The following is an 8,884-nucleotide window of genomic DNA, read 5'->3' on the forward strand; positions in this document are numbered from 1 at the left end:
AGGAGAGGAGAGGAGAGGAGAGGAGAGGAGAGGAGAGGAGAGGAGAGAAGAGGAGAGGAGGGTGTCATCAGATGCTTTGACAGTGAGAGCTGAACCTGCTTCAGAAGGACATACAAGACCAACCAGGACCTATTTTAACTTATACTTGGCTGAAAAGAAGATGGCACACAACTAAGACCTGAGCCTGACTGTGTCTGGCTTTATACAAGACGGATCCCCAACTTCAAAGGGGGCTGTTGTAGGGAAGCTTCGTCAGTTCTATCAGTGCTTGCATGCGTGTGTGTGTGTGTGTGTGTGTGTGTGTGTGAGAGAGAGAGAGAGAGAGAGAGAGAGAGAGAGAGAGAGAGAGATGGGGGAAGGGAGAGAGAGAGATGGGGGAAGGGAGAGGAAGAGGGAGAAGAAGGGAGAGGGGGAGAAGAACAAGGAGGGGAGAGGGAGGGGCAGGGAGAGGGAGGGAGAAAGAGGGAGAGAGAGAGAGAGAGAGAGAGAGAGAGAGAGAGAGAGAGACCCAATTATATAGCCTTACTGGTCTTGGAACTGTTAAGATTATCAACCCTATATTGAAACATAAGCGCATGACATCATAGCTTTTAGGGACATTACAAGTCACACATTGAATTTTTAAGAGAAGTGTAAGAGAATGTGATATCGCCATGGTGCGCCAACTCAATAAGCCATCAGGGCAGTTACTTCTTTAGTGACACAGTTCAGAGAGTAAACACTACTGTTACAGATCTGGCAAGGCTCCTGCTGGGCCAGGCCTGCATCAGTTCAGCTGCACTGTCATCCAGCTTGTGGCACTTGGCAGGGCCACCATGCCCATAAAACAGAGTCTATAAATAATTACTAAATTAAATTCATACTGCATATGGAAATCAATTACTGTTCAAACGCCCACAGCAGCCATTGATCCAAGCTGCAGTTATGGAGCCTCACTCACTGTTTGCAACTCTGTGTGCAGTCATGGTTAGGCAGAAATTGGAGGAAACAAAATGGAGGCAGCAGTGTGCTCCCAGATGGGTGTGGAAGTGCGTCCTTCCCTTGCTGACACAGTGGGGGTGCTGCTGGCTCCCCAAGTGCAGCATCTGTGTGTGTCTGCTTTAGCTCTTAGGAAGCCTGCCTGAGCTCCTAGGTAGGGAGAAGGCCCTCTCTCTCTCTCTATCCTGCTATTTTTTATTGATTGATTGAATATCGATTAGGCCTAGAGACTGAAAAGTAGATGCATCTACTGTACCAGTTTCCTAATTATGTAAATAAAATTTCTTTGGGCCCAAAGCTTAGCCATTTATCAACTCAAAGGCTATTTCTATCATAAACACATTGGTTCTTTTTATGAAATTTTAATTGTATTTTCTCCATAAGTGCTTTATGTGCAAACCAGAAAATATACTAGATGCAATGACATAAAAGTCAAACACAGAGTGCATGACACCAGATTGCTCCTGATAAAGAGTCTGACAGGTGTGGTTTCTGTCACACAGGAACCTTGGTAATTAATACTTGGAAAACACATTGGCTTCGAGTATGGACATTCTCTGTAGGCAACAAGGATTCTTCTAGATTCCTTCCTTTCACATATGATTGGAAAACAGAGAAGAAGAAGAAAGTAAGTTCTACTCTTAAGAAATTCATAAACGGCGAATAATGTTCATGAAGAAGATTCTAATTACATAAATCTCTCAAGTGTCCTGGGACTAAAGGAAGACACTCTACACATCCTTGCAGTGAGACTCTGCTCAGGAGTGGGCAGCTTCTCTCCCTCTTCAGGGTGTTCACTGTATATCCTGGGAAAACCTAAGGAGCAAAGAGCAATTTGCTTCTTTGCTCATAGATAGATGTACAGGAAAACCATCAACCAAGGACAGGGCCTCAGCTCTATTCTTGATGTCTTCACAGAACATGTGAAAGTCACTGGTCTGCATGGGGCATTCATTAAATACATCTGAGGGCCCTGTGACAGGCAGGCAGAGCTGTCCTCAAGCAAGCGGACTGCCTCATTTAACAGGAAGTTACACAGTGGGAATGCACTTCAGAGGTCCATCTGTGAGTCCACTGCCTGACATCTGGCTACTTCCTGCAGGTCCATTTTACAAGTTTGGGTGCAGGACTCAGAAAGCGTGATGTGGGGCATGAAGCTGCAGTATTTTTAGCCCCAGCTGGAGGCATCCCCTCATCCCTGACTTCTCTCCCAGCCCGAGCTGTGGGAAGTTTTGCATTACTGAAGCCCTCAAACACCAGGGCTCTAATCAGTTGATTGACAGTAAGAAATGTGTAACTTTAAGAAAAGAGTTGAGGGTGTGTTTTGGAGGGAGAGTTGTCAGCTTCAATGGTATCCTGACACTCCCGGGTGCCAGAGAAAAGAGGTGACATTTATGTAACACCTCTTAAAGAGGAATGAAGAACTCTTGGAGCAGGGAACTAGAATGTGGGGCAACATTTGGAATGTAAATAAATAAAACAATAAAAAAGGAGCTATCATCCCCTGGAGGCTCTAGACCTGGGGCTCGATGCTGCTGTTTCCTTAACAACATTCACTGACAGCCATGGCGCTGCCCTAGGTACCGAGCTTGGGCATAGGCCTGGGGGATTAAAGAACTACTCAGACTCCGGTCATCCGTTGTGAGAGAATGCCAATGCCTTTACTGAGCAGGTTCAATATATACACCAAGCCAGGGAAGGAAAAATACAAACTCAGGAAAAAACAGGAACTCAACTGGGGGGCAATAGGATGTCAAGAGTAAATTCCCTTCCTGGGGCACCATGCCTTAGTCAGGATGTTTTGATCCTAGAGGAACCGCAGAATGTTACTTAGTAGACAGCAGCATACGGAAAGGCTCAGCCAGGGCATAGCAGCCCTTTGGGGTCCTACAATTCATGACATCATGAATGCCTTTGTCTTAGAGAGCTCAGTGGGAAAGTGGGATAAGGCAACCTGGACAGAGGCTGGCACATGCAGGGCCAGCAATGACATGCCTTCATGATAGAGGACAGCCTGGTGCATGCAGTGCCGGTGATGACATACCATCATGTCAAAGATGCCTTCTCCATGTTTTGCAATGTCTAACTACTAGAACATTTTTACTGGGAGGTGATTTAGATATTCTTTGATTTTTTTCTTCATCCAAGTAGGATTTGGAGAGATTGTGTTCCACTTCATGAGACAGCATCCTGAGGTACTTGGCAGGAAGGTTAAGTCAGCCACACACCTCAACTGCTGTTGTACTTGGCATGCCCAGAAGCAAGTGTCCCATTCTTCCCTCCCATCCGCACAAACCAGCAGGAGTTAGAACAACATGGGAGTAAGAAATCTCATCTGATGGCTCAATTAAGACCGACGAGAATCCTAACCCCAGTGACAGCTGGCAACATGAGTTAAAGCAGAAATAGCTTACAAAGGAAGCCAGCAAAGCTCTGTGCTATTTTTAAGTCCTTAAACACACATCCTTTGTCACTGAACAAATTGCCTTAGAGTCAAGATTTACACGATTCTGCAAGATTACATGCCATACATGTTGTACATGACCCACAAACAAAAGAATGCTGCAGGCCTTGGTAGTTCTGCTGTTGTAAGAAACTGTCTCCTCAGTCCTTCTCCACCTCAGATGGTGGGAGAGCATTGCAGTACTGACAGACAGGTCTTTAACTCACTGTGAGGTTCGTTAAGCCGAGGGCAGCTACACGCAGGTGATGCAGAGGACTCAAGAAGATGAGATGGATATCAGAGAAGATGGAACCTTCACTCTTGGCTGCCATGGGATGGGAACAACCTGGGATCCTGGGAATGAGAGGTGTTCATGAAGGGAAGGGCCGGGAGAGCTAGCCATGGACCACAGGGAGGAGACATTCTGGTGATCTGAGGTTTCCCCGGGTTCGCTGGGCTCTCATCTAGCATAAAGAACAGAAACTGGACTGACGGCAGGCGTCACGCTCTGCTCTAAGAAATGAAGGTTCTCAGCTGTGAGAATGCAAGAACAGCTATGAGAAAGTCCCCCTTGCACCTGCTACTGGGTATGACTGTGGCCAGCATGTTAGGATCTCACCTGCTGGGTCCTGGACACTTCTTTCCAGCAGCAACAGAATTACAGTCACCATCATCACAAGGTGCTAAAGGTCAGCATCCATTCACCTTCCCTGGACTCATGTCTGCCTGGCAATGCTTGGCAGTGTGAATTCTGGCCCATCCTTGCCCCATGCCAAAGTCAAGGGAACTCCCATGTTTGGACTGGTGTTACAGAAACATTTAGGCCTTATTTTATAAATAGATGCCCTTCAGTCCCTCAGTCTGGCAAAGGCAGATTAAGAAAGCTTTCATCCATCTCCTCTAACTGAGCGAGGTTTCCTGTTTACTCACAACACATGTTTGCAGGCAACATCCTCCCTCGGAGAGATAATGCCAGGAACTCTGTGGAGGACCCACCACTAGCAGATGTCAAGGGTTTCCCAAGGTCATCCTAGGAAGGACTAGTGCCCCAAAAGGACTTGGGAAGGAGTGAGGCAGCTCACACACCCAGCTTCGAGAGGCTGGGAATGAACCAGGCATATTGAGAGTTATTTACAGGCCATAAAGATTGAGACTTCTAGGAAATAGCTGCTAAAAATTAAATAAAACGAAGTAAGATCATTCCATGACTCTTACAAACTCGAAGACCTGCACTCCAAAGTCCACAATGAATGGAGAAGGGATACAGGCTAATTAATTATTTTTAGCTTAGTTTCTATTTTAAACACCATCTGCTAGCCTGAGACACAAGTTCTTAGAAAATTCAAGCAGTTATGATGGAAAGTAAGGAGCCCATATGTCTGTTCTTGGACAAAATGCTAAGATGACATGGTAGAAGGGATTATTTCCCCCTTATTCCTTAAGACTGGGTAAATGCAGCTGAGACTGGCTATTAAAGTGTCACACTGCATTTCCCAGGGATGTGTGTACTAGTTCCCAAAAGGGATGGTGGCAACATCCCTACCATGGTGCCCACAAGCCTTTGCTATGACCAGTAGAATGTTTCCATAATGGTTCTATTTCTATTTTTTTTTTGAGGATCCTCCATACTGATTTCCATGATGGGTGTATGTGATTTCGCTCCCCCAAAGCAGTGAGTAAGAGCTATTTCCCCGAAACCTCTCTAGCATTAGCTGTGAAATTTCTCGATGATAGATATTCTAACCTGGCAAAGTCGTATCTCAAAGTGACTCTGTGAGCTTGCTTTTCTTCCTGGTGTGACAGGTGTTTCCAGCTCACAGTGCAGTTCCCTGTCCCAGAAGCGAGTATTTCTTTTCTAAACTAACTCTGGGGAATCACTTGCATGAGTTTTCAGTCTCCAGTCCCCAGAATTAGCCACAGACATTCTGGGACAGCAATTAAAAAACTCATACCAGGCATTGCAACAGAATATTCCCATCTACCAACTTCATGTCTGAGGACTACGCAATCTAGTTAAAAACAAACAAACAAACAAACAAACAAACAAACAAAATCTCAGTGATTTAAGTAAGTGTGGTGATTCTAAAGAGAAATGTAGCCCATAGTCTTGGGCATTTCAACACTTTGTCCCCAGTGGTGGTCCTATTTGGTGTGGTTTAGGTGGCCCAACCTAGCTGGAAGAAGTTGCCACCAGGGCTGAGATGGTGCCACAGGATATCATGACAGAAAGGCAATGTCAGGCCTTGTCTGAGCCTCTGGATTGCTGGCTTAACAGGGATCATGGCCTTGCAAATCCCCACAACTGAATGGATAATGCTCTAAAACCAAGCTCAGTCTCTGCTTCTGTCTGTTTCTCCACACACCCACGGAGATCCTGTTGACTCTGAGTCTTTGGAGATAATTTACTGAGGTCAGTAGTGAAATGAATTGAAACAAAAGCATTCACAGTTGCTTCTGTTGGGCCTGGGCAGTCACTGACAGACAAGGGCTCAGAGATAAGGTTGCATATCTCCAGCTGTGGCCCTGAGACATTGGCTGGTCTGGGAAGGGTCTCCTCTTAGTGTTAGAGGTTCAAGGTGGGTGCTCTGCCTTTTGTAATAGGTCTGCATCAGTGCCATTTCCTGGGTACAGTGGTAGCGTGCACCAGAGGCAGCGTGAGGTGGTATGTTCTGTCTGTTCCTGGCACAGAAGCTAAGAGAGATCAGAACACATTTCTGTTGCTGGCATCGGTGAAGTGGAAACTGCTCACTCTGGATGGTCAGAGAGGCTTGCCCTCTTCCCAGTTCATTTATTGCCAGGCTGGCCCTTGATTGCTTTTGATGTTTCCCAGATGTTCCTGCTTCATTGGCCCCCATCCCTCTTCAGACACATAGCCAGCTCCTGTACATGGGAAGGCCTGACACTCAACACCGTGCTTTTTCCCAATAGCAAGTTCTGCCATGCCTGTCTGTAAGGACCTGGCTTTGTAGGGACATAAACGAATCCTCAGCAGCATTCCATGTGTCATTAGGCCACTCGTCCGGCAGGCAGGAATTTAGTAGGGCTTTCAAATAGCATGCCTCATGCTATTCATTGCAGAAGCAGGAAGCACTGGAAGCCCCAACAAGTGATGGAAAACCTCATCCCTGTCTCAGGTAAATATCTGCTGGATAGCAGGCTTTCTGGCTCTCCAGGATGATAGCTCCTTTGCTAGCAAAGTTAGTAAAGCACAGGATGCTGTCTTCAGGGTGGTGCTCAAAGCCTATCCGCTGATAGATTTTATTTTTTGCATTGTGAATGCTTAAGCCCCCGAGAAGCCTCAGACTCTGGGGAGCATCGGGTGCTATACAGTAAGGAGTACTCCACTCAGCTGTTCCTGATGACACACCAGGCAGGGTATTGTACGTCATTGTTCCATACAGCCTCAGCGATCATTTAAGATCCTTTGCCAAGCATCTTTGCCACACCATATTTGCATTTCTATTGTAATTATGCCTTGTGTAATGTTTGTCTCCACAACAGTGCCATTTCTCTGAGAGGAGAGACCTACCTCCTCAGTATTATTCAAAATGCCACCAACCAGTGCACCACACTGGGAAAGTGCAGGCAGAATGGTCACCCTCAGGCTAGACAGATGGAATGATCTTCTGGTGCTTTGTAGAGCTTCCGTCAGGAGGGATGGGGTACTTAAAGAGCCAGAGTTTTCTTGAGGACAGCAAAGGGCTTCTGTTTTAGCCATCCATTTTTAGTCATCAATGAAGACAATTCTAGTGTTTGTGTGCTGGGTGGTATAGCGATCACAGCGTATATATTTCACTCTAGGGAACAATCATTAAACCCCACGGCAGGGAAAACTTCTCTCATCTACAGTCTAACGTGTGTGTGATGTGTACATGTGTGAGTGTGGATGTGTCAGACGTTAGACTTTTCTCCCTGTTACTTTTGTTCCTCTGTCTGTTCAATTACGTAAAAACATGCTGATTCACAAAGTGGATCTTATCCTTGGTACTGAGGGAATTGTTTGTCCAGAGAGAGTACTGAGCTATGGTACCAATGGAGCAGTGTCCATTTGTGTGAGAGTAAAACAAATGTGCAAGAGAGAGTGAACTTCCCCTCCCCTTCGTAACCACACGCCAGCCGTCGTATTGCTGACACTAAAACATCATCATCACTCTGGTTTTAATCATTTCTTGTAGTTTTTAAGAAGAGAGTACAAATGAAAGTTCAGCGCCCATCATTAAACTCAGCTAATCTTGCTGGTGACATGTGTATCCATTCATCTAATAACTTGGAAGATTCTTGCAGATCCTGGCGATGCACTATCAGAAGGAATCACGGATAACACGGTCAATTTGTCTTGATGTCCTCCTCCAGCAGTTTTCAATACATTGGGCAGATAGAAGAAGGAAGATCTTGCAGAGATATTGCTCCTTGGGGAATTCTCTGGCCATCCCAGCTGGCCAGCCACTGAGATCTGTGCGTGAGGCTGATGGACCTTGACACTGGACCACATTGAGAGCAGCTACAGATGCTCACCCAGCTCCAGCGTTCCATGTGTGACTCATTATTCACCGTTTCTTAGGAATTACGTTCATTTTTTTATCACGATGTAAATGGGCTACAATGACACCCCTACACCCTGTGTATCCCCAGTGGAAGTTCTCACTTGCTTTGACCCCACAAGCCAGTTTTCACAGTTGGAGAATCATTTGTTCCTAAGAGATGGACTCTTCTTCTCATTGAATTCAACAACTTTAGAAGTTTCCATTACTTTTCCAAAGCAGAGGGTAGAGTCCCACCTCAGAGCCATTTGTGGGTTCTGAGGGATCTTAGATGCAGTTCTGGGGTACAAACGTTACTCAAAATCCACCATCTTTTGAGGTACCTCAAGTCATTGCTTGAAGTTAGTGTGTCACTCTTGTGTGTGAAGCTTCCACCCAGGGTGGGGCATGATCCCTCCCATTCTGATATCATGATATATTTCCTTATAACAATTATCAGCATTCTATCCAAAGCTTGAGGATTAAGGGTGTTACCAAGTTCCATGCCTGGCACTGTACACGTGGTAAAAATCCATAGTCAGGGAGGTCACAGGACAAAGAGAGAACATTTCATACTGTTTTTCTAACTGGCCACATTAATGAACCACTTTCAAAGTATACACATTTACGCCAGTAGAGCTGTGTGGTTCCTAACCTTGATGAGGAAAGCTTCTCACTGTAGGGGGCACAGGCTAATGTAGAGACTCAGAACTTTTCAGAGTCCTGGGGATAATCAACTCTGAGTGCTGAGCACAGGGGCCAAAGGAATCATCTCCTTCCACCAATGCTCGGGAAACATCTTATAAGACAGAGTGGAAAGTATATAATACCCTCAGGGCAGGAGAGGAGCAGTGAGATGCTGTGCTTTGGAAGGCATAGCTGTTGCACACATGACCCTACAGAAGCTGTGCTTTCCTGAACAAGACCATAGAAGGTCAATGGA

Source organism: Grammomys surdaster, unplaced genomic scaffold, assembly GCF_004785775.1.
Source record: "Grammomys surdaster isolate TR1022 unplaced genomic scaffold, NIH_TR_1.0 843, whole genome shotgun sequence".
NCBI classification, from domain to species: domain Eukaryota; kingdom Metazoa; phylum Chordata; class Mammalia; order Rodentia; family Muridae; genus Grammomys; species Grammomys surdaster.